Source organism: Miniopterus natalensis, chromosome 11 (genome assembly GCF_054644295.1).
Source record: "Miniopterus natalensis isolate mMinNat1 chromosome 11, mMinNat1.hap1, whole genome shotgun sequence".
Classification (NCBI taxonomy): domain Eukaryota; kingdom Metazoa; phylum Chordata; class Mammalia; order Chiroptera; family Miniopteridae; genus Miniopterus; species Miniopterus natalensis.
In genome coordinates, this window is record NC_142091.1 from 33,575,346 (window position 1) to 33,600,561 (window position 25,216).

General features: G+C 37.5%; 1 long non-coding RNA gene across 1 annotated transcript in view; it reads left to right on the plus strand.

Annotated features, from left to right (window-relative positions):
* LOC107534142 (uncharacterized) overlaps nucleotides 1-25,216 on the plus strand; it is a 737,970-nt gene that overhangs the window by 218,489 nt on the left and 494,265 nt on the right. The window contains exon 2 of the long non-coding RNA XR_015715280.1: nucleotides 13,859-13,902. This is a non-coding gene — a long non-coding RNA (uncharacterized LOC107534142). The remainder of the gene's footprint in view (nucleotides 1-13,858; nucleotides 13,903-25,216) is intronic.

A 25,216-nucleotide genomic window follows, 5' to 3' on the forward strand; every position in this document is an offset into this window, starting at 1 on the left:
GACTTGTTTTGTGTCGTAACATGTGATCTATCTTTGAGAATGTCCTGTGTGCACTTGAGAAGAATGTATATTCTGCAGCTTTGGGGTAGAATGTTCTGTAAATGTTGATTAAATCCATCTGATCTAGTGTGTCATTTAGGGTCGCTGTTTTGTCGATTTTTTGCCTGGAAGACCTATCTGGTAAAGTCAGTGGGGTGTTAAAGTCCCTGAGTATGACTGTATTGCTGTCAATCTCTCCCTTAAAGTCCTCTAGAAGTTTTTTTATAAATTTAGGTGCTTCTATATTGGGTGCATATATTCTTATCAGGGTTATACACTCTTGCTGGATTGATCGCTTTAGTATTTTGTAATGACCTTTCTTGTCTCTGATTGTGGTCTTCATTTTGAAGTCTATTTTGTCTGATATGAGTATTGCTACCCCAGCTTTGTTTTCATTTCCATTTTCATGGAAAATTATTTTCCATCCCTTCACTCTCATCCTGTATGAGTCTTTTGTTCTGAGGTGGGTCTCTTGTAGATAGCATATAGTTGGGTCATGTTTTCTTATCCATTCAGCCACCCTATATCTCTTTATTGGGGCATTTAATCCATTTACATTTAAGGTTATTATTGAAAGATACTTATCTACTGACATTTTGTTTCTTTATAGCTGTTTCTCATTCACTTTATTTCTATGTTTAATTATAACAGTCCCTTTAACTAGCAGTTCTTGCACTGCTGGCTTTGTAGCAATAAAGTCTTTTAACCTTTTTTTTTTTTTTTTTTTTTGTCTCAGAAGCTCTTTATTTCACCATCCAGTTTGATTGATAATCTTGCTGGGTAGAGTAGTCTTGGTTTTAGATCCTTCTTTTGCATTACCTTGAATACTTCATGCCATTGCTTTCTGGCCTGTAGAGTTTCTGATGAGCAGTACAATGACAGCCTTATGGGAGCTCCTTTGTAGGTAACAGTTTGCTTTTCTTTAGCTTCCTTTAAGATTCTCTCTTTGTCCTGGATTTTTGACATTTTAATTATGATTTGTCTGGGCGTGGACCTCTTTGGATTCTTCTTGCTTGGGATTCTCTGTGCCTCCAGAACCTTTATGCCTTTTTCCTTGACCAGATTAGGGAAGTTTTCTGCCATTATTTCATCAAACAGGTTCTCTAATCCCTGCTTACTTTCAACCTCCTCTGGCACTCCTATAATATGAATATTGTTACGTTCTATGCTGTCCCACAGCTCCCTTAGACATTCCTCCTGTTTTTTAATTGTTTTTTTTGTTTGTTTTTGGGTCTCTGATTGAGTGATTTTCTTCTACCCTGTTTTCTAATTCACTGATCTGACCCTCAGCTTCTTCTAATCTGCTATTTATTCCTTCTAATGTATTCTTTATTTCTGCTTTGTCATTCTTCATTTCTGACTAGTCATTTTTCATAGTTTCCAAATCTTTTTTTTTCACGCTGTTGAGCATCCTTACAATCAGTATTCTAAGCTCTGTATCTGAGAGGTTGCTTATCTCTACTTTATTTGGCTTTTTTCTGGAGACTTCTCTTATTCTTTCATTTGGGGCTTGTTTTTTGATCTCCTCCTTTTGGCTAAATGTTAGGTAGATCTGCTAGGATTCTCAGTCTTTTGGACGGTCTCTGGTACAGGCCAATGTCAGACACAGTTTGTGACTGGCCCTGAGTACCATGTTTGGGGCTATCAACAACCCCAGGCTTGATGTCTCCACTGCTGGGGCTGGATGTGTTTGGACAGAACCGAGATGCACACCAACGTCTGTTTTTCCAGCACCTGGGTCCCAAAACAGATCAGGCAAAAACTAAAGCACCCTGAGGTCTGCCTCAGTCTTCAGATTTGTTAATCTGATTCTCTTAATGAGCCTCAAGCTGTAGAAGCTCCACAGGGTGGGGCAGCTGGTTGTTATCAGTCTCTTAACAAGCCTCAGGCTGTAGAAACTCCTCTGGGAAGGGCAAGAGGATCTCCATCAGGGTGGGGCAATTGCTTTTCCCCTTCAGTCAAAAGCTGAAAGTTCGCCTCCCAAGAAAGATGTTCCCACAGTCTGGGGGAATGACTCTCCCCACACAGTTCCAGTCCACTCCACTCTCCCTCCACCGGAGCCCAAGGTGAGTGGCTGCACAGGAAACGTTGTGGGTTGACTCTTTAAGAGGGTGTCTGCAGTTCCAGCTGCCTCTCCCTGGCAGACAGAAACCAGCTGCTTTTCACAGTTAGGTGTTATGTGGGCGCCTTTCTCAGTTCTGGTGCTCTTGGCTGGGAAGCCCAGCCTGGGGTTTAGGCCCCAGAGTCCTCAGAGGGAACCCCCCCCACAGCTGAGCTATCCCTCCGGACCTTCAGCTGCTGCCTGTGGGAGCCAGCCAGCCCTCTCATGCCTCTGCTCCTCCTACCAGTCTCTTTGCAGTCTCCACTTTTCCTCTTTGGTTATGAGAGTGCTCTCCAGCTCATCTTCATTTGGTTTTCAGAATGGTGTTCAGGATGTTTTTTCTGTTTTAGTTGTAAACCTAGATTAGTCCCAGGAGAGTGTCAGTGTGGCTTCCACTCGGTCTGCTGCTATCTTGGATCTTCTATCCAATAACTTTTGTGAAACTCTGTCTTACTAAAAGTGTTCACTTTTTGCAATTAACACATGTATCACACAGTTTGGTTCTCTAATTCATACTCCCTGTAATTTAATGATTTACTCTACTACGGTCTGAAGTAAATTTTAAATTCTTGCTGTGAGAGACCAATTCTATTGGAGCTTCTTTCTCTTCATCCCAAATTGCTGGGTAGCTTTAAATTGGTTAACAATCATGATTATTTATTTAGTCATTGAACTTAAAGTAGACGGTGATGGAGATAATAAAGCTTGCAAAAATACTTCATTTGTCACTATGATTTCCAAGCCCCTTTCATTTTGACTGGGCCATCTGACTGGCCAATGAACTAAGGAGTGGAGATTGTTCATCACTTTTGGCTCTAGGCAGTGACATAGTCCATTTGGGGTTTTTAGTCCCTCCCTTTTTCTACCTTGATAATCAAAAGGGCTGCAAGTTCCCGATGGTGTAGTGACAAGGTGGTAGAATCTGTCTGGCTCCCTTAATATCCGTATGGAACAGAGCTTCCGTTCCCATTCTCCCAATCCCTCCTAACTCTCATGGACATGCATGTGAGTGATCTAGAGATATTTATTGTATTAAGTCACTGGGTCTAACTTTTTACTCTATAATAATTCAGTCTATTCAAATTAATGCCTTCCTAAAACATACTTTTCTTCCAGGAAAAAATGTATCCTCTATTATTTCTAACAAATATATTGGCATAAAAAAACCTTACAACCTGATATTTATTGAACAATAAAGATTTTAATAAATACATGAACAAGTGAGCAGATCTATATCCAAAAATAACCTTTATGCTATTGTTAGATAAAAATCGAGAAGATATTGGTCTTTGATTATTTTTAAATCTCCATAAGTATTTTAATATTTACTGTAGTATTTCCCACTCAGTTCATCATAATAATCACTTGAGGTATTTCTTAAAATGTGTAGTATCCTCGGTTCTATGTCAGAACTAAATAATTGAAATTCCTAGGGGAGACACAATGTGGCTTTCTAGAAAGCACCTCAGGTTAAGCTTATGGTAAGGAAAGTGTGAAAAGTATTGTGGTACTTGGGGTGGAGGGTGAGGGTTGAGGTTTGATGAATGAGTTGCTAAAGCAAAAGCACTTTGTGCAACCAGACTATAATGACAGGGCTAATTGTGGTATAAAAGGTCAGTTAAAGGAGACACTCATCAAGGAATAAATCTTGGGTATAAAAAATATTATGACAACACATTATAAGCATACAATTAATGTTTTAAAGTTTAAAGTGCACTTTCACATATAATCTCTCAATTCACATGATTTCTCTATGGTTAAACAATATTATCTTTATACATGAGGAAACCTAGGCTCTGATACACTTTTGCTCCAAGTTCACACAGTTAAAAGGGCTTTTTAATAAAGTGATATTTTAATAGAAAATAAGGATAAGCAGACTTTGAAGTGATACAAAAGGTCTGATGTTGGGAACAAAGTTACCCTAGTATCAAAATCTTTACTTATGATCTTGGAAATGTTTGGGGGTAGTCAAGCATACTCTTTCCTCAAGTTTGGGCATTGTCTTTGATCAAGCCTAAGAATACTTCAGGTGGTGTTTGAGAACTGCTGACATTTTATGAAATCGGTTTATAGAGTGGTGAAGATCATGAGCTCTAGAGACACACTGAGTTCCCTTTCTGGTTCTGTCTCTTAGTGGCTGTGTGGTTTTGGCATTGTTGCTTAACCTCTCTGTGCCTCAGTATTGTCTAAAATGGTGATAATAATTGAACCTACATCCTTAAGTTTTAGTGAGGATTAATTGAGTAATAAATGTTAAGTACTCAGATGAGTAACTGACATATAGTAAATATTCAATAAGTGTTAGTTCTTTTATGGTTAGGAACATTATCAGTCTCTAGAAATTTATTTGACCGAGAAACAAGAGACACAGTTATGTTTTTTATACTACGGCTCATCAATAATGACCTGTTTATAGCTGTTAACTAAGTTCTGATGAGTCATGATAAGTCTTTCGGGATGCATAGTTTCCAAACTTGGCTATGACTCAGAATCACCTGGAGGCCTTGCTAAAGCACAGATTGCTGGGCTCCACGCCCAAAGTTCCCAATTCTGTAAGTCTGGGTGATACTGATGCTACAAGTTTAGGATGACATTATAATCAAATCAGATTATGGAAGGCCTTGGAAAGAAGTTTAAGGAATATGGGCTTTCTATTGAGAAGTTAGGTAGTGCAGAAGGCAAAAAAATTAAGTGAACACTCCCATTATATCAGTATTTTCTTAAATGGTAAATATAGTTTGATTTTGTCACCCAGATTTTTAATGATAGTTTCTAAGCTTCTCTGTTATCTTTTACCTTCTCAGACAACCATTATCCTAATTTGTCATCTTTCTAGGACCCTGTATTACTATTGTGTGATTTGGTGTCTCTCCATCCTGAGGACAATGATTTTTGAGTTTTAGTGGGAATAAAAATCACCTAAGCACTTATGAAATGCAGATTCCTAAGCTTTGCTGACACATCTGACTCAATAGATTTGGCAGAGAGCCCAGGACCCTACCTCTCCTAGTGCATCCACATTGATTTAATTCAGGAGATTTGTGAACAACACATGAAAAATGCCTTAGGTTTTTGTACAGATTCCACCTGCTCTTGAAGCAAAACTAACCATTGCATTTTTTCCCCTTCGTTTTTAAAATGTAATTTTTATTTTCAGGTGACCTTTCAGTCCCATTTGTTACATTTCATTAAAGTCCGCTTGGTCGACTTCTTTTCCCAATTTCAGCTTTTGGTATTAGGCATTTACAGAAAAGTGACTTGAAAGCAATTTAACCACAAGCTCAACCAAATTAATTTACAGAGAGTTTAGTAAACAGCCTTTGCTTTCTGTACTTAAGTGATCAATTTCAACACCTGCTTTTCCTTCCAGATGGAGTTAATTAACATTAAAATTATTATTGCCTATAGCAGAGACTTTTTTTTTTTTTTTTATAATTCACAGTCCTCCAGCTGCATCCAGGTTCCTACATTTCTGAAAAGTAAAACAACAACAATCTCTATGAGAAGCACACGTATCATTGAACTATTTGGAGAGAGGCACATAAGAAATATCATGGGGGAAAAAAAAACTAACATGTATGAAGTGGATACTATATGCCAGGCATCTTCACATGTAAGATCTAGCACAATCCTCGCAGATATCTCATGAGTGCTCTTATTTTACCACCTATTTTACATATAAAGAAGCTGAAGATTAGAGAAGTTTTGTACCATTTTGGATGTTTCCACAGTTAGCAAGTGGGAAAGCCTGAATGTAAACCCCTATTTAACCAAAGATTATGCTCTTTCCACTACAATAGTGTTGCTTTGCAAACAGGTCCTCGTACACAGGGCAAGAAGAGAGCAGAGAAAGAACCCAAACACTCCAAATTTGTAGGTGGGAGTTTTAATAAGCAAGAGAGCTTACATACTGTGGCTTGTCCTTGGTGGCTGAAAGATGAGTAGGTCTCTGCACCCACCTACCAGAATCATAAAAGTTTATATAAAAGCCTTAGCAGGGTTTGGTCACCTATACAGTCCAGATGGTCTCAGCAACACAATATTCTCTCTAGGTTGTGTCTTTGAAATGGCTCCAGCTAAGGGAATGGTGGGTGGAAGGAACATTCCAAGTAAAAGGGGACCATGGTAAGGAGCCTCCAATTGTCCAGGTCCAGCTTCTGATTTACCCAGAAGTCAGGTCCCCTTGATGACCTCCTCCAGCAACTAGCCTTGGCTTAAATTGAGGGGAAGTTTCAAAATTTTAAAAAAGAAATTCTTAGGGAGTATGAGGTAAAATGTTTGGTTTAGGGTAGCTTGTACTGAGATAAATACAACATTTAAAATATTACAGATTTTGCACACACATACACATGCATATAAAATATGTGTGAACCCCCAGGATAATGTGGTAACACTTAAATATTTCATAATTATAGTTTGCTGGTTTCCTTGAGAACTTGTGTGGCAGATGCTTGGCTAGGGGTTGGGGAGAGATCAAGGGAAAAAATAAAAAGGTAAAATATCATTGCAATGGAGTTTTTAACTACAATAATGAAGTATATAGAAGATACTCTGAGTTCAAAAACGAGTGAAATTCACCAAGGAAATGGATTTTTAGGGGTAAAGAGTTGTTTCTGATACCTCTCATTAAATGTTTCCATGAGCCTCATTTCTTAAAATTTGTCTTTATTGTTGAAAATATTACAGATGTCCCCTTTTTCCCCACTGACCCCTTCTACCCCACACCTGCCCATCCGCCCCAGGCCTCCACCGCACTTCTGTCTGTGTCCATGGGTTACGCACATATGCATGTAAATTCTTTGGTTAATCTCTTCCCACATACTCACCTGATGCCTGACTTGAAAATACTCTTTTAAAAAGAATTATTTATGATTTTGGGGCAGCTATTCATTCAACTTTTTTTTTCTTTTTCCCTATTGAGTCTCATGATAATGATCCCATTAATTTAAATGTCATAACCCAAGAAGTATAAAAAGAATGAAGGCCTGAATGACTCATACACTTAGGAACATTGTTCATGAAAACATTTTCTTCTCATGAAAAGTCCTAGACCTACCTTAGAGAAAGTAGTGGCCTTTTTACTGTAAAAAATTGGTGATTGTAACTATTGGGGGAATAAAATGCTATTCTAAGAGAGACATAATATATAGAGAGATATAGATATATGCATATACGCACACAAATACACATATACACACAGAGGCAGTCAATTCCTATTATTTGCAGTAGTTATGCTCTATAAAGTTACACAAATACTAACCTAGCAAATACTGAACATTGCTCCTAGGGGAGATACAGGGTGAGGTTCCTATGACTTTAAGTCAGCTGATCAATGCACAACCTTGTTTTATACATGAAGTCATTTTTGTTATACATTGTTGATCCATTAACATCAAAGTTACAGCCAACAGCACTAAACCTTATGCCCAAACAAAGCTTCTCTAACATGCGCATTTTTTCCATAAGGCACATCACCACCTTCTTGTGCTTAGAACACTTCATAGCACTTTAGCACTACATTTGGGGGCCATTTAAACAGTAAAATAACCAATAAAAAGCACAAAAATGAGAAAGCATGACACTGAATAGACCATAAAAGGACACACTTGTTCCCAGTCTGAGAGCTGAAACAAGAAGGCAGAGCACCGCCTTGTTCCACCTCAGCTGGGAGCACGCACACCGGGTGACTCAAAATTTCCACCACTCTGCAGATGTTGGCAAATGACTGAAAATAAGTCAGCAATATTGATTTTGAAGTTACAAATATATTTTAGTGAGTGTGCAAATTTGGAAATACAGAATCCATAAATAATGAAGATAGAGCTTTTTTCTCCATATATATTGTGTAAAATATAGGGTGCCCCCCAAAATGTATATACACACTTTGAATAATTATAAAGGCAGTGTTTATTAAAATACATTTCATTTTCAAAATTGAGTCACCAGTTGTTAAAGTGTGTATACCTTTTTGGGGGACCCCTTGTGTAATAATAGTTTATGACAGCAATATAACCCCCAAGCCACACACACACACACACACACACACACACACACACACACACACACACACACCACACCACACACTATAGAATGTTGTATCACTTTTAGGCATATTTCATTTGGAAATAATTGACTTAAAGCAGTTTATTTCTCTATTATATTTACAATAAATAAAAGAGAGTGCTCTTGCTACCAGTATCAAACTATACTATAAGATCATAGTAATCAAAACAGCATGTACTGGCATAAAAACAGACATATAGATCATTGAACCAGATCAGAGGGCCCAGAAATAAACCCACACCTTTATGGCCAATTAATATTTGATAAAGGAGGGAAGAACACACAATGGGATAAAGACAGCCTATTCAATAATTGGTTGGGAAAATTAGACAGATACATACAAAAAATTTAAACTAGATCACCTTCTTATACCATACACAAGAATAAATAAAAATGGATTAAAGACTTAAATGTAAGGCACAAAACCAAAATATATATATATATATATATATATATATATATATATGAAAACATAGGCTGTAAAATCTCAAACATTTTTCATAGCAATTTTATATATATATATATATCTCCTTGAGCAAGGGAAACAAAAGAAAAAATAAACATATGGGACTACATCAAACTAAAAAGCTTCTGCACAGCAAAGAAAACCATCAACAAAATGAAAAGACAACCTGCTGAATGAAAGAGCATGTTTGCCAATGATACATCTGATAAGGGGTTAATTTCCAAAATTTATAAAGAACTTACACAACTCAACACCAAGAAAACAAACAACTCAATTGAAAAATGGGCAAAGGACCTGAATAGAAAGTTCCCCAAAGAGGACATAGACATGGCCAATAGACATATGAAAAGATGCTCAAAGTCACTAACACTCAGAGAAATGCAAATTAAACCCACAATGAGCCCTGGCCAGTGTGGCTCAGTTGGTTGGAGGGCTGTCCTGTACACCAGAAGGCAGCAGGTTTGATTCCTTGTCAGGGCACATACCCAGGTTGCCACAATGAGATGTTACCTCACCCCTGTCATCAATAAATCAACAAACAACAAGTGCTGGCCAGGATGTGGAGCAAAGGAAACCCTTGTGCACTGCTGGTGGGAATGCAAGTTGGTTCACCCACCGTAGAAAACAGTATGGAGATTCCTCTAAACATTAAAAATGGAGCTGCCTTACCACCCAGCAATTCCACTTCTGAGTATATATCCAAAGACACCTGCAACACTATTTTGAAAGAATATATGCACCCCTATGTTCATTGCAAGGTTATCTACAATAGTTAAAGTCTGGAAGCAGCCCAAGTGCCCATCATTAGATGAATAAATAAAAAGCTGCGGTGCATTTTACACAATGGAATACTACTTGGCCATAAAAAAGAAAATGTTACCTTTTGCAACAGCATGGATAGACCTAGAGGGTATTATGCTAAGTGAAGTAAACCAGTCAGAGAAAGACAAATATCATAGGATTTCACTTATATGTGGAATGTAATGAACAAAATAAACTAGCAAACACAATAGAAACAGACTCATAGATACAGAGAATGGACTGACAGCTGTCAAAGGGGAGAGGGGTTGGGGCTGGGTGAAAAAGTGAAGGGAAGAATGAAAAAAATACATAGAAGAATTAAAAACCACAAAGATACCACCATATGGTAATTACGAGAGGGAAAGGGACATGTGGTGGCAAAAGAGACTTGGGTGGTGAGTGCACGATGCAGTGTGCAGATGACCTACTATAGAATTGTACACTTGAAACCTGTATGGTTTTTTAACCAGTGTCACCACAATAAACTCAATTGGGGAAAAAAAGAGAGAGAAAGAGAGCTGTGTTATAGTCAAGGATATTGCTCAAACTCACTGCTCTGGCTTGTAATCCCATTTAAAACTTTCTAGCTCTTACCAAACTCCCTAAGAAGGAATTCTGTAACTTAAAGAGGGAGGAGTTAAGTAACTCTTGGGATGGCTTACTGTGATACTTGGCATTCTGTTTTGTAGAATTTGACCTGTGTCTTAACTCTCAATCTGTTCTCAGCGTTAAAGCATTAAAAGCTATAAAGCAGAGAGGTGATTCAATCACATAGGTTCCTTTGCTTTTTGGGGGAGGGTGGGTTGTAAAGGTTATTTGTTTTTGTTTTGTTTTAATCAATATGCTAAGGAAATATACCCAGAATATTTAATGCCTATTGTATTACTGAGCTATTGCTGTGCAACAAAGCATCCTCAAAGTCAGTGACTGAAAACCCCAACTGTTTGTTCTCACTTACATGTCTTCCAGTTGGTTTGGGCTCCTCTGGGCTCGGGTGGGCAGCTCTGCTTCGGGGCCAGGTAGCCGGGCTGTTCGGCTTCCAGGAGCAGGTGGTAGGGTCAGCAGAAGCGGCTCTGCCCACCCAGCTCTCGTCTCCTGGGCAATCCAAGGCTAGGACAGATGCACAGATGGAAAAGCAGGGATGCCTAAGGCCTCTTAAGGACTAGGCTTGGAATCCTCACAGTCATTTCTACCTTATTCTACAGGACGAAGTAAGTCTCAGGGCTCAACCAAAGTTTAGGGATGTACTTTCACTCTTTAGAAGGAGCTACTGCAAAATTATAGGGCACAGGGCTTGACTACAGGAGGGAAGGAAGAATTTGAGCCATTAATTCTCTGTGTCACACTTGCTATTGTTTGACATCAAGCTGATACTACTTAATATGTCTTAACAGATGTAATAACGTCTCCCTTTTCCCCTCCTTCACCTCTTTCTCTATCTATCTCTTTTAATTATGTCTATTATGCTAATTATGTAATGGGGATCCTGAGGATTAGAGGGTCAAAGTAAATTGCTCAGAGTTACTCAGAAAGGGAAAGATCCAGCATGCACATGAAAGATCATAAGACTCCAGACCTGAACTCCTAACCACCACACTAGTTTGTTGAAAGAGATGCTTCCTGCATAGTAGGGCCTGAAATAAACCCCAGGTTTGCCTTTCTTCAAAGCTCATCATGCCACACATCTATGGTGGAAGAGATTATTGTTTATTGTCCATCACCCGATGTCAGAGTATAAACTCAAAGAGGCAGGTTTAGTCTCTGTGTTCACTGCTGTATCCCAGACAGCAAGACGTGTGTCTGGAACCTAGCAAGCCATCTGTAAACATTTGTTGAATGAATGAATGAACTGCCCACTGAGGCAGGGTTTTCACAGTGTATAAGCTTCGAAAAGAGACCAATGTGATTTTATGATGAATGCACGATCTACAAATCATCACTTCTATGACTTGGAGAAATTAATGTTTAACAGCCTCAGTTTTCTCTGAAATGATGAGCAGACTGTCAGGGTCTCATGAAACAACTTTCATTTTTGACAGTTTCATGGTTAATTGGAATTCCAACATCTGGCCTCTGGAGTGTAGCCAAGAACTGGGAATATGCCGGACGAGAGACGATATATAGTTTCTGACCACATGAATTCCGACTACATTTTCTGGATCCATTTATAACTTCACTTAAAATAGAGAACTGCCATTCGCAATGAAGCTTCCTCCTTCCCCTCGCCACCTGCAGCCGCTTACTCTTGTTTCACTCTAAGCATGCAATAGGATTGCTTCTCTAATTGCTAGCAGTCACTGTAGCTGGGAGGAGGGGTAAGCTGGCTTCAGCTAGATCTCAGGCAGCAGAGAAAGTCTGCTTTGCTGCTACCATTCCTTGATTGGTGTTATAGGTGGTCATGGGAGAGAGGCAGTGTTAGTTTGGTGGGTCTGCCATACACAGACTGGGTTTCTTAAACGACAGGAATGCATTTTCTCACCATTCTTGGGCAAGAAGCCTGAGATCGAGCTGTTGGCAGGGTTGGTTTTTTTTCTGAAGCTTCTATCCTTGGTTTGTAGGTGGCTGTGTTATCCCTGTGACTTCACATGGTCTTTCTTCTGTGTGCGCTCATATGTGTCTCTGATTTTTTTTTTTTGTAATAAGGAGACCAGTCATCTTGGAATAGGATTCTCTCTAATAGCATCATTTAGTGTTAATTATTTCTATAAAGGCCCTATCTCCAAATACAGTCTGAGGTGCTGGGGATTAGGAATCCAACATACAAATTTTGAAAGGACTCATCGAGCCCATAACTGGGCGTCATATGGATGAAGAGAACAAGAAGTTCACTTTTTATATTTGTTAAAGATGCTTCCTTAATGCTTCTTTGTTCTGACAAGTAGGTCCATTCTTTGAGCTTAAAGCTAAAGTTACCAGAACAAGCCAATCATTCGCAATGGAAAATCCCCACTTGGAGTGGGTGTATGGTTGTGCGGGTGTGGGGGTAGGTGTTCACTCAACATGGAAATGCACTTTGAGGTCTTCCACACAGAGCCGCTTTAAAAATTCAAAAATGTGTAAGTCACGGTTATAACTGAAATAATGGCAAGAATTCTTGTTACCGACCCCTTCTGCCACAAATGCAATTGTTTCTCCTCTGCATAATCTGTTTCCTAGTTTTGAGTTGATTTGGTATTTCCAAAAAGGGTACAGTTCCTATTTTTCTGGATAGCTGAGTGTGTTGGCAATTCAGTCTGCCCCTTTGTTTCTAGCAACATTACATATTTGTTAACTAACGATCAACTAATGAAATAGTTTCAGGGAGGCTCTCACTGCGGCCTTCCAGACTGACAGCAGACCCTTCTCTGGAACAATACTTTCTAGTCTCATCCTTTCAACTCATTTCCCGCAGGTTAGAAAGCTGGCCTGATGAATCTCTCTAGCTAATTCCACGCTGTGGTTCTTCCTCATTTACTATTTGAACACCCTGATCTATAGGTAACAGTTAGCTCCCAGAAATCTTGCTATTACTTAGCATATTTTTTTTAAAGCATAAATAAAAATAAAATAATTGGTTTCATTCTTTTAAAAATATGAGCTTTCCTATATACCATCACATTTTTATAATGACTTTCTATGTGCAATATATTTTTAATATTTAACATAAATATTAAAAACAATTACTCTCTTTGAGTCTCATCTATCATAATTCTGGAGCTGAGAATGCCATGGGTTTTTATAGGGTGATTTAAATCACATAGCTTATTCTGATGCTAAGGGCACTGATTATTCAGCCCCTGTGATTTTCCATATTTCATTGTCTGCCACATGCTAGGATTGATATTTCTGAGTTGGAACTCTCAGTATGTTAATCAGAACTCAGCAAACTCTTGTCTGGGCCAAATCCTTACCAACCTGCTGATTTCTGTGAATAAAGTTTAATTGGAGCACAGACGTATCTATTTGTTTAAATAGAGTAGAGTATTTGAGAAACTGCATGCCTGTAAGCCTAAAATATTTACTGTCCCTTTAGAGAAGTTTGCCAATCCCGTATTATAAAAAAAGGCTAAACAAATATGACCATCTCCATTTTTATGATATCTGTTTAAACAACTACAGGCATAGACTCTATCTAACTGGAACTATTTTTATTCTTAATGCATTTTAACCATAGTTGATCCCTAAAGAATTGACTGAATTTACTTCCTTGCTATGAACTTTTAATATCCATTGTACAGATTTATTATTGTCAACAAAATGCATTCTGTCTAAATACCATGTATTTAAATAGAAGCTGTGTTAATGTAGCTCCTACAATATGATTTCTATGTTTACTATGAAAAATACTCAGTTTTTATATTTTTTATTTTTATATTTTAATTATTCTTTTTTTTTTATTCTTTCAGTGTCGATTTTGTTTGGAGGTGGGTACTAAGATGTAAACTCACTGGTAAGTGACATCCCATTTCTTAATATGATACATTTTTTAAAAGTAGACTGTCTGTCTCCCTGACTTTCAAAACTATGACTTACAGGGATTGGAATATTCTATTCTTGTAGGTGAAGTACCTAGAGAAATATTTTACCTTTTATATTCCCTCACTGAATGACATGAAAGGTGAAATAGTTGAATCGGCAAAGTCGCAAAATAAGGGAATTAATTGATTTGGAGAAAACTCTATGTTTGTACTGTCATGAGTTACATTTTAAAGGAAAGCAAGAGTCCATATAAATAAAGAGAAATAGAGAAACTAACTTGAGAGGAACTTTGGATTGCTAATTTCTATGAACAGAAAATTGCTAATTTTCTTAGATTTTATGTCTTTAAAAAAATTCATAGCACTTCATGAAAACTATGGAACATCTCTGAAATTCTTCTTTCCCATATATGGCTTAGAAATATGAAAATAAATGGTTCAATTTTTGTTGTAGAATTTCAATGGGATGAAGTATTTAATTTCTTTTATGCATCAAAGTAATAAACTCTTGTTATATTATATTTAACTTTTGTTATATTACATAACTTGTTATATTTTATTAATAAATTCTTGAAAATATTATATTTCCCAATATTGTGGCATGCACATTTAATAATCAAGTTTAATTTTATCTGGGATAAAATTAGTTCATTTAAAACTAAGTATTTTTTGAGAGTTTATTTAATACTTTTAATGACTGATGGTATTTTTTGTTGGTAGTCATGTAATATCCAAGTTGAAATAACCATAATTGCAAAGTCACAGGTTTTATCATGAACCTAGTTTCTTTCCTAACAATGGAAGTCTAGTTTCTTTCCTAACAAGTTAGATGTTGTGAGGATGTCTCCTCCTTAGGGACCTATGTAACTTAGCTGAGAAGCAATACAATAAGAGTAGTTTTATTCTTGACTTAATAAATTACAGTGATTATTACAGAGGAATTGTTGGTGCTTGCATCTCTCTATTACTTCAATAAATAATGTAAGATATCTTGAGAGAATCATTGGAAATAAAATTACATATAATTTTTAATTAGGATTTAGAAACTGGAATTTATATTAATGTTTATATGGGATATTTTTATTTTACATATCTTAGCAATACATTTTAAATCACCTTCTTTAGAATACAAGAGGAATTTTAGGAGTTGAACTAGAACACAGAATATTCTATAGAACTTAATACTTGTTACCATTTTATAATAAAGTTCATTTGTTCCCATAGCATTTCTTTTTAAACTATTCATTTTGCAAGTGAGACAATGCTGTCTGATATCACCACAGGCAAATATGATAATGTTGAACAATTATCTCAACCTACATTCTAAGTATCAGTTGAGAACATTCGGCAATAAAATTGTCCTGAAATTTTTTTTAATGGCTCATGAAAACATAAAAAATATATAAAAAAATAATGAAATATAGAATGAATGAAAGGAAAAAGAAAATTAAAAAATCAATAAATAGAAAATGCAGGAGTTGCAAAGTGAGGGACTAAATCATTGTGTACAAACAGGATTATTTTTATGTGAATATGCTATCTGTAAAGTGGAGACTCTGGGCATTGGATGATATGTTTGGTTGTTTGATACATCTTAATATTAATGTTATTTTAAAAATAAAGTGTATAAGATATAACAAAACATCTTTTTTGGAAAATAGTTGATACATGTGTTTGTTATCTTAACTAGACACTATGTGATTGGCAGTCATATTAGAGAGAACCATAATATAGGAGACTACAGGACAAAGCTATAAAAGATCTTATGAAATTTAGTCTGGGAAGAAAGAGTTGTTAACTAGCCATGTTGGTGAAATTGTAGAGCTGTTTAAGGGGTCCAAAGGAGCAGCCTTGGGTTTTAAGACCTTCACCTCTCACATCTCAAAAGTACAACCATTTTTAGTACTGGTATTTCTGTACTTCATTTACCACCACAATAAGGAATTCATAAGGAATATATAAATCTGTATGCTAAACCAGGAGAAAAGGAATGGCTCATTTGTGGTACTGAACTGGAAACATGAGAAAGTGACTGACATATATGATTCAAATACTTTATAAGGACAAAGGAGTGCATTTAACTTTTATAGGTAAGCAGCTATTTCCCAAACAGTTATGACACAAATTCAGATGTCAAGAATGGTTGTAGCAAAGGCTTGCTCCGGGGGTCTAAAATTACTCCCTCTTGCAAGTGTAAGAATTTCTAACTGGTTTAGATATTCTTTTGGGTATACAAACCCTGATGAACAAGAAAATCATTTAGCTAAAGTAACTTGTTAAAATTTCCCAACCATACAATTCTTACAGAAATGTGCTTTCTTGATAATGCCATATATCAATAAAAAGCCCAAATGGTATATGAATTCCCTGAAATAATCAGCACTGTTTCAGATTTACATTTATTATTAAAAATTATGACTACAGACCTAATTTGGATGTTGATATCTACTATAAATGAGTATGAGTTTATTGTAAGTGATATTTTGTAGCTAAGTAATCTCTCATGACTGTAAGGTTTACTACTGAATCCTTAGCAAACAGAAAGTGCTTGGAATATAGAATACCTTAACAAATATTTGTTGATTTAATAAATTAATTGGTTAAATACTTGAGATTAAGACTGTGGGTAAATAGAGAATGTTGTTGTTGTTTTTTAATTGTAATATATACAAAATCTCGTCCTTGGTTTTGATAAAGGAACAATATTGCTTCTGTTTAAGAGCCAGGACTCTGGACCCAGAATTTTTGGTTGATAATTTTGGCTCATAAATATAGATGACCTTGTGCCTCTCTATGTTGCATCTTCATTATCCCAAAATACTGAATGAGTAAATCCTTGTAACGTGCTTAGCAATGTGCCTGTCACGCATACATGTTGCGTAGCTATGATCCATTATCATTAGTTTCATTTTGGCTGTTGTTAGAAATCAGACCTGTCCTCTCTTGCTTATGGGGTTTGTATTCTAGCACAAGAGACAGATATAAACAACACTAAGTCTAATATAGGAATGATAATCTCGGAAACAAAATAAAAAATATTAGAGGTATTTAATAAGTGAGAATTTTGATTTTTTTTTCATGAGTAAAGTGGTTCTGAGTGATTTCATATTATTGTGAAATTTCTCATGTACATTTCAGCATCAGAAAATGGCAAGAACAGTGCTCTGGGGAAGATGAACAGTGAGGGGCAGTTAATTAAATCAAATCAGCAAAACAGTCTTAGCCCTGAATGACTTTTCAATATTAATTAATTTACCAAATAAATATCCTATGTGTGTTTTTAGGCACTTTATACTTTTCCTGCTAACATTTACTCTTTGACTTGGCTTTCAAGGCCATTCAATGTCAAGGGTGAACTCACCTCTCCAGTCTTACCTTCCAGCATTCTCCACCTACCAGTCCAAAATCATTTTATGCTCCAGCCATTTTTTCTCTCTTTTTCTGAACACCACTATAGGTTTGGACATTTCCCCTATACTTTAAAGGCTCTTACATCGACTCCCACAGAGGACAAAATTCTACCCTTATATAAAATTCCTTTTTCAAATGTTATTTTCTTTATACAGCTTTTTGTGGCTTTCTGTGTCATTTCAAGTGTGGTAGATAGAGATCACACACACACACAGCACAACACAACATGATAGATAAATTCTCAATTTATTTAATCAAGGATAGAGAATCTTATTAGAGTGAGCTTGGCCAACCAGAACTGGAACAGATGCAGCCTAGTTTAGTGTGGATTCCCTTGGTCCCCAAATTCCTAAGGGGTAAGGGCTGGCAGGAGTCTGCCAGTAATGCTGTTCATATACAATAGAATATTGCTGATTTGGGAAGCTTAATTTCTTACTGGGCCATGAGCCTTACATTACTCATGTTTTCACTACTATCCACCAAGAATTATACATCCAATCTATGTTTCCATTTAAGGGAAACATTGATTTCTGCATTCTGAACTAAACTGAGTATTACTGAAGGGTGTTTTGTCAACTGTGGAAATCAGGAAAATGGTTCTGAATAGTGCATTCATTGAGAGTTCCAGCACTGCAGAAAATTCATTTTTCAAATGCTTCTAGCACACAACATTAGACTTTTCATCTTCTAGCTCCCATAGCATTTTCTTTCTACTGTGAGCCAGGCTCCAAGCTGGGAACTGAAGACCAGTGGATAAGATACAGCCTTGTCTTCGAGGATATCATGGTACAGTAGCTAATTTGAATGCTATTATGCATCATCCTAGAGGAAAGTACCAAATGATATGAAAATATGTAAACAGCACATCTAATTCATGGTATGGGGATGAGAGGTGCCTTGGAGAAGGTGACACGAGGTGTTGGTATGAGTTAATTTGGTAAAGGAGTTGGAGAGAGCATTCCAGTCAGATGGAATAGCATGTTAAAAGGCCCTTAACTAAGAGTATAATGCACCCAGGGATCTGCATATAATTCAGCATTCTGGTCTCTGTTTAACTAAGAGGCCCTTAATGTTAGAGTGCTTTTTTAGTGCTGTAGGCTCCAGCTCATAGTACTTCTTAGTTCAGCAAATGTTTCTTGGTGAATTACTTACTGTGGTCATATCACTGTGCTGGGTGTTCCATCCAAAAATGAATGGCTTGATCCCCTGAAAATATTTTACTTAGAAACATATGTGTTTTGTCTGTGTGTGTGTGTGTGTGTTCGAGAGGTAGGTAGGTTGGTAGGTAGGTAGACATACAGACAGATAGACAAAGAGACATAAAGGCATTTAGGCATCTGCTAAATGTTCATCATTAAGGATAATCTGGCCTTGTGGTCACATTGACTTGTGTGTATTTTCACCATCTGCATGTTTCTGAAAAACTTTCATTTGAGGAATGCCGTATTTATTGGTGACATTTGAGTGATTATAGTATTGACTTATAGCACGTTGGTTGATTGATGTGAAATGCTTTTTTTAGGCACTCCATAAATGCCTGTTGACTGACTGACTTTTGCAAACATTTCAGCTAAGAATGATGTATATAGTGAAGTCATATTGCCAACAGGAAACGAACGGGGTGTCAAGATTTGTAAGCAATGTAAATCATAAGGACATGAATGTCTTGCGACTGCCTGGAGGAAGCACACAGATGCACTATTCCAGGCAACAGATTCACTTTTCTACAGCTTATGGCTGAGAAAAAGGCCTCAGACAGGACCAAGCAAACTATTCTTGAGGCTAACAATGGAGGAAGCCCACACTATGTTTCTGTATTTTTACAGCATCAGAGGGTGTGTGCCCTGAAGCGGTGTCCACATAAAGTAGACAGAATAGGTAAGGGCACACACTTTTCAATTAGACAGTCTTGGCTGGAGTCGAAACGAGCCTTTACAGTGATCATCTGTGTAGCTTCGGACATGTCTTTTAATTTCTACAAAGATGTGAAAGGTGTAAAAGGAGCATGTCAGGCATGGGAATCCAGAGCTGATTGTCACAGATACTATGTATTTGTTTTTTGGTTTTTTTTGTCTGTATAGTATAAGTTTTATTGCTTGTTTCCCCCGCTATGTAAGAAAGGACATATTCATTGCTCTCCTTCTAATGATTGACACACAGCATGGCTCATCGAGGGAACTGAGTAACTGTCTGTTGCACGAATAAGCTTGCCAGAGCCGGTCTGCTTTCACCTTTTTTTATAAGTTGGGTAATTTTAGGAGTAAAGGCTCTAGAAACAGACTGTCTGTGTTCAAAATTTAGTTTTAGTCACTAGCTACTTAATTCTGGGCTGCAGTATCTCCCTCAGCTTCAGGTTTTTTTAAATCTATAATACTAAGAAGGTAATAATGGTACAACTTCATGATGAAATAAATTAGTAAATGGAAAGTAATTAGAACAATAATAGTAAGCGGTTAAGTGTTCAGGGAATGTTGCTTATTAACATTATTATTTGAAGAAAATCCATAGGTAAAATGTCTTTGAAAACCATTAATTTGCATATGTGGAAGGAAAAAAATAATAATAACTACAAAGCATTTTGCACTTGAGGCACTTTTACATACATTAATTATCACTTTTAGCTATTTGGATACTGGGCTGACTTAGTAACAGAAAGAAATGAATAAAGTGTGTCAGCGGCAGGCGCTGAATCTTGCTTCTGAGTTTGTGGGTGCGGACGGGCACACGCCGCGGTGGGCCGAGGCCGGAGGGCGGGAGGTGATTGGGGCGAGGCCGCCCTGGGCCTTCACTACCGCGACTGAAGGGTGCTCCAGGTGGGTTTCACGTCAGTTTTCATACTGGCTCCTGGAGACGTTTCTCTTCCATTCTGTTCATAACAATTTGTCTCTGAGATGTTCAGTCTTGTGAGAAAGGAGCCGCCTGGACCCAGGGGCTCTAAGTGGAATCTATGTATATATGTGTGTACATGGCTGTCCATTCGCACTGCACACCCACGCCTCCACCCCCGTGAGCAGCAGGGCTGGCCCCTCTGAGAAATCATGCGACACGCCTGCTATGCCTTAGAAAGTGAAACTGTCGATCTAAATGTTCGATGTGCTTTCATCTCCTTTGCAGTTCCCCCTCCTCTAAATATGCGTTGCTAAGGAAGTCTGTCAAGCAGAAAGGTGCGGCGCCTTCCAAAGCCAGTGCCTGCAAGGCCGATTCTTCTTCTTTGCCCTCCGATCGCTTATTATGGATGAGAGATACATCAGCCTCACCCCATAACCACACTCTGTGCTGTGAACGACAAGGGCTTTGAAGTTGGTTTTTGTGTAACTGCCGACAATTCCTATGACCGATGTGTGAAATTTTGTGACTCTGGGCAACTTTAATTCCCCATGCAAATATTTAAGTAATTCTGGCAACCTCGGATGAGTTCCCAGAACATTGGGTCTTAGAAATAGAATGACATTTTGAAATAATTTTTATCTGACTGAAAAAAATTATAGCCAGGACAGTTACTATCTGCCTTGCAAATACTATAATTCCAGTTTTAAAGGAAAAATAACTGGAGCCAAGAGTGGCCCAATATCTTGCCCAGTGTCATAAAGCCAACTTTAGATATCTATCTCAAACTCAGGAATAACTTCAGGCAACTCAGGCTTTTGCTGTTACCTCTAGCCTCCTGTCAAATTACTTTAGATGGGGCGTGTGAGGAACCTTTGTCACTCACAGGTAATGTCGGGATTCTGAAAATCATCACTGGACTGTCCCTTGACATGCTGTATTAAATTGCCAATGCAGATGGAGAAAAACATTAGGCTTGTCTCTTTGACATCCAAGCTCTCTCTCTGTCTTTTGTATGCTGTATATTTCACACTGGATGCTTGATAAATATTAATTATGATTATGCTTCACAGAGTTTATAAAGATTAATATATCTCTAGCCAGCGATTGGACTTCTTCAGAAGAAACTGTATCAGTTCACTATTGTATTTTACTTTATTATAATGTAATTTGAATGGAGAAGAAAGGTGGTAAGCACTCCAACTCTTTTGATTATGACAGAGAACAGGGTTTCTGTAGACTGGTGGTCTAATCGATGTAGCCAACATTTGCACATTTTATATATGCTAACATTTAATATTTGTTGCAGCCCTATTAATTAGATATTATTATCGACTTTATTGTCCAGATACAAAAATTCAGGCACTGAGATGTTCAATAAATGACCAAACTGGCATAAGCCTCTAGGCATTCAGACTTGAGAGTCTAATGTGCTAGACCATTATGCTATAGTTTCTTAAAATCAATTTGAAATTGGGAAAATTATTCATAAATTAATTTTTTACCTATTCTTTCTTTTAAATAATGGTAATTGAGCACTTTGTGTGCCCAAAGCAATGTGCAAGGGACCTGGTGGGGAATAGACCTGTATAAGTAAGATCTTTACCTAAAAAGAGCATATAATCTACCTGTGTACACATAAGTGATTGTTGGGAGTCTGAGCAAAAACGATTGCTGTAATGACACCCAAAGGGAAGAGCGATGGGAACATGAAGGAAGGTGAAGGTTCATTTGATGGAGGAATATAGGAGAACTGTAAATGGAAGGATGCTCTGAGGCCCTGGAAACAGGAAAATAAAGTGACTACTGAGTCTGAGGGAACATTGAGAAAAAATAATCTGGAGAAAGGAAACTCCAGTGTGTCCGAAAAGCACCGAATAAGCTAGTAACGAGAACATTGAAACCAGCCCCCTGAGACTCCTGCTTCTGGCCTGCACCATGGACTTCTTAATCAAGGGCGCTCCTTGAGGTCACTGGGGAATCTCTTCAAAGTGATGCATCTGAGCTTCATGCCCCAGAGAGTCGAATCCAATGGGTAAAGTTTAGAGTTTGGAAATGTGTTTGTACTGTGGCCTATTAATTAAAAAACCTCAGCAATTTGTTAATTGCCAAATTATTGTGTTGTTTTTCCTCTCTCTTCTGGTATATCCTTGGGGCCTCCCCAGTTTTTCTCTAATTTTGCTTCTATGCACACTTGTGCGACATTCCAGAAATAATCCCTCAAGTGGAGAGTGGAAAGAACAGGGCCAAGCACAGACATATTTATCACAAATGGTTGTAGTTCTTACACTCAACATTTTAAAAGGACGTATCCTAGATTTTACCTGTTTTTACTAAGTATTTCTAAATAATCCAGTTATGTATCCCTTTAAGCTATGTTCTTTATCACACAATGCTGAAGACAAAACAGACCATCTTAAAGGGAAACTATAAATATAAATCATGCATAAGGTAGTACTTCTTAAAAATTGAGATATAATTGACATATGACATTATATTAGTTTCGGGTATACAGCATAATGATTTGATATATGTGTATTCTGCAAAATTATCACCACAATAAGTTTCATTAACATCTATCACCACCCACAGCTACAAAGGTTTTTGTGGGATGAGAGCTTTTAAGATCTACTCTCTTAACAGCTTACAAATTTACAGTACAGCTTTATTAGTTATAGTCACTGTGCTGTACATCACATCCCTAAGATTTATTTATTTGGATGTTTGTACCTTTTGACCTTCACCAATTTTACCCACTTCCCAACTCCTGCCTCCGGCAACCTCCGGTCTTGACTCTGCAGCCATGAGTCTGTTGTCGTTGTTTTTAGATTCCACATATAAGTGAAATCATTCAGTATTTCCTTTCTTCTGTTTCAGTTATTTCACTTAGCATAATACCTCCAAGTTTTAACAATGTTGACGTAGATGACAGGGTTTCCTTCTTTTTTGTGGCTAAATAATATAGAAATATATAATATGGGCTATCCACACTTTCTTTATGCATTCATTCAGCAGCAGACACTTAGGCGGTTGTTTTCATGTTCTGGCTATGCAATAATGCTGCAATGAACACGAGAGTGCAGGTATCTTCTTTTTTTAAAAAATTTAACTTTATTGTTGAAAGTATAAGTGCAGCTATCTTTTCCAGTGAGTGTTTTCATATCCTTCAGATAAATTCCCAGAATTGAAATAAGGTGATGCTTTTGTCTACATATATCTATGCACAAATAATCATTAGAAAACAGGTAGGGATTTTTTTTAACCCAAGTCTCTACTCTTATGGTTTAAAGCCAAGAGAGTAGCTTGCTGCCTTGTCATTCACCCCTGGCTTGGGAACCTCTCTTACCACTTTCTAAGTGGGCCTCTCCAGATCCTTCTTATTAGACTGGTCTCCAGTGTCCTGAAGCCCTCCAGCCTCACAAGAACAGCATCTGTTCTTCCTTAGCAAATTCTTGTTCAGAAGTGATGTCTTTTAAAGGCTTCATGATTATTAAAAGTGAAATACACATAGAGGCACACGCAAGCACACAAGTATGTCTGTGTGCCCGAGCGTGTGTGTATTAAATGATCATTCACCTGCTTATGGACCTCCCTCTTCTGACACTCTACTTCTCAGGTGGAAATGTCAGTCACCACTTCGACTTTCCTACCTCCTTTCTTCCCTCTTCCCAGATGCTAAGATGAAATTGCTGTGTGATGTAGAGTTTTTCAGGTAAGCTCAGCTAGGACCCTGCTTACATTCTCCTACAAAATCATGTGCATTTGAGAGTGGCCCATGCCCTTGTATAACTTGAGGCTTTTCCCTTTAGATATGGAATCATAATGATGATGATAATGGTGATGATGATGATAATAATAACAGTTATCATTTATTATGTGACTGACGTTGTGCCTTAGCACAATTAGTGGCTTTGCATCCATTAATTCATTATTTAATTTTATCCTTACACAGTAGCCCTTTGAGGTAAATATTATTAAACTCATTTGGAGATGAGAAGACAAAGACTTATTTAAAGCAGGATGGCAAGGTTTATAGACCTAGAGAGCAACAGTGCCAAGATTTGAACCTAAATGTGTTGGAGCCCAACACCAATTCTGTTACATACATACATACAGGGATATATACAGGCAGTGAGTCTTTTACATTCTGTTAATGAGCAACTAACTGCAATTAGTATGCCTTATCTTGGGCTAGCTATTAAGGATACAATGATTAGCAGAAGCAAAAGCATTTTTGATTCTTATGGAGATTACAGTCAAGGAGAGGAGGCAAATATTAATCGAATTATCAAAAAATATGGAATTACATTTTTGACAAGTATGAAAAGATATATATTGGTATATTGATAGGGGTTAATATGGACAGGAAAATCAGCTTATGTATTTATGAAGAAATACCTTGTAAACTTAGGATGGCCCCCAATTTACAAGTCAACTTATAATTTGTTGACTCTATAATGGTGCAAAAGTGACCCATATTCAGTAGAAACTTTACTTCCAATTTTGAATTTTAGTTTTATCCCAGGCTAGCTGCTCCCTCACGGTGCTGGGCAGCAGCAAGATGATTTTGCCCAACTCTAGGCTAATGTACGTGTTCTGAGCACCTTCCAGGCAGGCTAAGTGTATTGAGTGCTTTTGGACCTGGTTTTTCAAGTTTCATTGGGTTTGTCAGGACATAACCCCATCATAAGAGGAGGGACATCAGTATATGAGAAATAAATAGACAATTTCTAGGTAAAGCGGGGTGAGAAAAGTACTTCAAGAAGAGGAAATGGGATTTGCAAAGGTTGTGAGACTCAGAAGGGTATAAATAAATGAAATAAGATGTTCAAAGCAGGCCCCTTTGGTTTCAGGAAGACCATGCATGTTAGTGATTTCTCTCTTTTCATCAGAGCCATGGGAAGCCAGAGGAGGATTTTAGGCAGTGAGATGCTCAACTGGAGCATGTTTGGAAAAGATGCCTCTGGCTTCAGTGTGGAGGAGATTGGGGGAAGGGTAAAGTAAATGTGAGATTAGTTGGTCCTGCTGGCAGTCTAGTTGAGAGGCGAC